Source organism: Tenrec ecaudatus, chromosome 12, assembly GCF_050624435.1.
Source record: "Tenrec ecaudatus isolate mTenEca1 chromosome 12, mTenEca1.hap1, whole genome shotgun sequence".
In the NCBI taxonomy this organism is placed as follows: domain Eukaryota; kingdom Metazoa; phylum Chordata; class Mammalia; order Afrosoricida; family Tenrecidae; genus Tenrec; species Tenrec ecaudatus.
In genome coordinates this window covers 118,323,227-118,326,455 of record NC_134541.1, presented here as the reverse complement: position 1 = coordinate 118,326,455, position 3,229 = coordinate 118,323,227, and the positions used below count along the sequence as shown (strand labels likewise).

At 36.6% G+C, this 3,229-nt stretch overlaps 1 pseudogene; it reads left to right on the top strand.

Annotated features, from left to right (window-relative positions):
* Positions 1–1,474: 1,474 nt before the first annotated feature.
* LOC142423175 (cytochrome c oxidase subunit 7C, mitochondrial pseudogene) lies at positions 1,475–1,852 on the top strand (annotated as a pseudogene).
* Positions 1,853–3,229: the final 1,377 nt, after the last annotated feature.

Genomic DNA, 3,229 nt, shown 5'->3' with positions numbered 1-3,229 from the left:
GGACAAGATTGAGTCTTCCGATCCAAGAACATGGACTGTACTTCCATTTGTGAGGCTCCCTATTGGTTCCTTGTAGTAAATATCCTGTAGTTTTCTTCGAGCAAGTCTTTTGTTGGATTGGTTAGGTTTATTCCCAGATATTTCCGCTTTTGCGTGCCTATTCTGAGTGGTACTGCTTCCTTGATATCTCTTTCTGTATTCCCATCACTGGTATATAGAAATCGATTGCTTTCTGCTTGTTAACCTTGTATCCTGCTACTCTACTAAACTCCTCGATTGTCTCCAGCACTCCTATTGTGGACCCCTTAGGATTCTCAGTATATACAATCTGCTTATAGTGAAAGTTCCTTTTTACCCAGTTGTACACCCTTGGTATCTTGCTGTTGTCTTGTAGCATTGGCTAGGGCTTCCAGCAAAATGCTAAATAGAAGTGGAGATAAGGGGCATCCTGTTGGGTTCCCTTGTTCAGTGGAGATGTTTTCAGCTTTTCTCCATTAAGTGCAATATTGGTTATTTGTTTTTCGTATGTAGCTTTTATGTATTGAGGATTTTCCTTTCTAATTGTATCTTCTTGGGAGTCTCTATTAGGATTGGGTGTTGGATGTTCTCAAATGCTTTTACTGCATCAATTGATATGACCATATGGTTCTGGTCATGTTCCTTGTTGATGTGATGGATTGCATTCATTGGTTTTCTAATGTTGAGCCATTTTCGCATCCTTGCATCCCTGGTATGAATCCCCCTTGGGCATGATGTATTAGTTTTTGATATGTTGTTGGATTCTATTGACCAAGATTTTGTTGAGGAATTTTGCATCTATGTTCATGAAAGGTATTGGTCTATAATTCTTTATTCTTGCTCCTCTCCTGATTTTATTTCCTTTTGATTTTTAGTTATTGAAATGCTTGACCTGTTTGTTCTTCTCATTGCTATTTTTTCTTTATTAATTTTTCTTTTTTGCTGTTGCTTTCAGCCTCATCCACTGGGTGAGGACCACTCTCATATGATGAATGAAGGACAGTGGCTAACACCCATCAAGCATGCCCCGAATGGTGCAGCAAAAGAAGTTAGCAGAAAGCCATGTACATACTCACGTTCTCTATCCCACCCACCAGAAAGGTGGCAATTATCTAAGAACATATCAACATACAATCATCAATTAAATACAACATCACAATGTCTCAGAGACAACAACAATATTAGTTCACACGATTAAACAAGATAGAGTGGCTCAAATGAATAACATCCAAAACCAGAAAATTTTTCAGAGGAAGAAATTGAACTGAAACTACCCGATAAGGAATTCAAAAGAATAATATTTAGGTGCTTCAAATAAATTGAGAGAAGGATTGAGAAACTACAGATAAAAATCAAAGAAATCACAAAGTTGTAGAAGAATTTTAAAACAAGAACAGGTGGACAAAAGAAACTAAAATTAGAAACCATACTCAAAAAAAACAGATAAAACAAGGTCGCGAGCAGGAACTGCTACTGCCATTTCTTCTGTGGTCCCTCTCTGCTAGGAGTTTCGCGGAGCCTCCAACAGCGCCATGTTGGGGCAGAGCGTGCGGAGGTTCACCACCTCTGTGGTCTGGAGGAGCCACTATGAGGAGAGCCCTGGGAAGAATTTGCCATTTTCTGTGGAAAACAAGTGGCGGTTACTGGTCATGATGACCATGTTCTTTGGGTCTGGATTTGCTGCACCTTTCTTTATAGTAAGACACCAACTGCTTAAGAAATAAGGATGCTTAAATGATCTGTGAAACAGATGAGAAGAGCATTGTATGAAGTCCAACCTCTGAAAATTGGATCAAGCTCTGTTGAACTTAATAGCGTACTGGTTATGTTTGTAAATAAACTTAATACATGAATAAAAAACAGATAAAATGCCAAACAGTTAATGATAAGATTTGAGAAATAGATAATGTAGTTAAAGAGCAAAAGAGTAAGATTAAATATTGAAAGACCAAATTGCTAAGATTGAAGAAAATCTCTCAATACTAATCTGCTAGAGAAACAATTAGAACAAAATGAAAACAAACAAACTAAAGAAAAAGTAAGAATTGGATGTATGTACGGATTGTGATAAGAGTTGTAAAAGCCCCCAATAAAATGATTTTTTAATAAAAAGTAAGAATTAAATGGGACACCATCAAGAATAATTACAGTGGTCGGAATTTTAGAAGAGGAAAGCAAAACACAGAAACAGAAAATTCTCACAGAGTTGTTGGCAGAAACTTCCCTAATGTCATGGAAGACAAGAAGTTGTATATTCCAGAAGCAGAAACCATCAACTTTTAAAGATAAAGACAGTGAAGAAGCTTGAGGAAAATGCAGTCGCTCGTTAGCAGAATTAATAAGATTAAGTCCTGATTTTTTGTCAGAAATTATGCAGGGAAGACGGTAATGGGATAACTCTGGAAGAACTAAATTGTCAACCAAGAACAACATATCAAGCAGGATCGTCCCTCAAATACAATGGTAAGATTAGGTCATTTTCAGACAAACAGAAATTAAGGAATATTTTTAATCATTTTATTGGGGGCTCACACAACTCTTATCACAATCCATCCATCCATCCATTGTGTCAAGCACATTACAAGGAATCCTTTACAAGAAATACTAAAGGGAGTCCTTCAGAGAATCAACTATAGCAAACAACAGCCTGAGATTAACATACATGATAACATCATTTGGAACTCAACCCAGATATACAAGTATCCAAAGGAAAACACGCATTAAGACTAAAAATAGGGAGCCAGATATACTGATGTGTAAAAAAAAAAACCACACACACCAAAAAAAACTGTTACAAATTTTAAAAAGGGAATATTGTAGTTACAGAATTTCTAAATGGAGATGTTGACTAGATTTCAAGATGAAAGAGCAGGCTCTCTTAGACTTGGGAAGAAATTAGTAAATTACAGGATAACCTCAAAGAACATGAATAAGCCTTTAGATCAAAATAAGAGAAGTATACTAATGACTTTGTAAACACTTAGGGAAAAGCCACAAAGAAGATCCCATGGAAACACAGAAACAAAATGAACTTCTCACAGACCATTATGTGGAACAAAAAAGGCAACAGCTCTGTTCACTGAGGCTTCCTGTACCTTGCTCTCCTATTTCACTTGAGCGATTCTGTTAGAATTCCATATAAATGAAAAACTTTGGCTGTTTCCCATTAGAAATTAAAATTAGCCCACCTCCATCTGCAGGTCAAAACTCA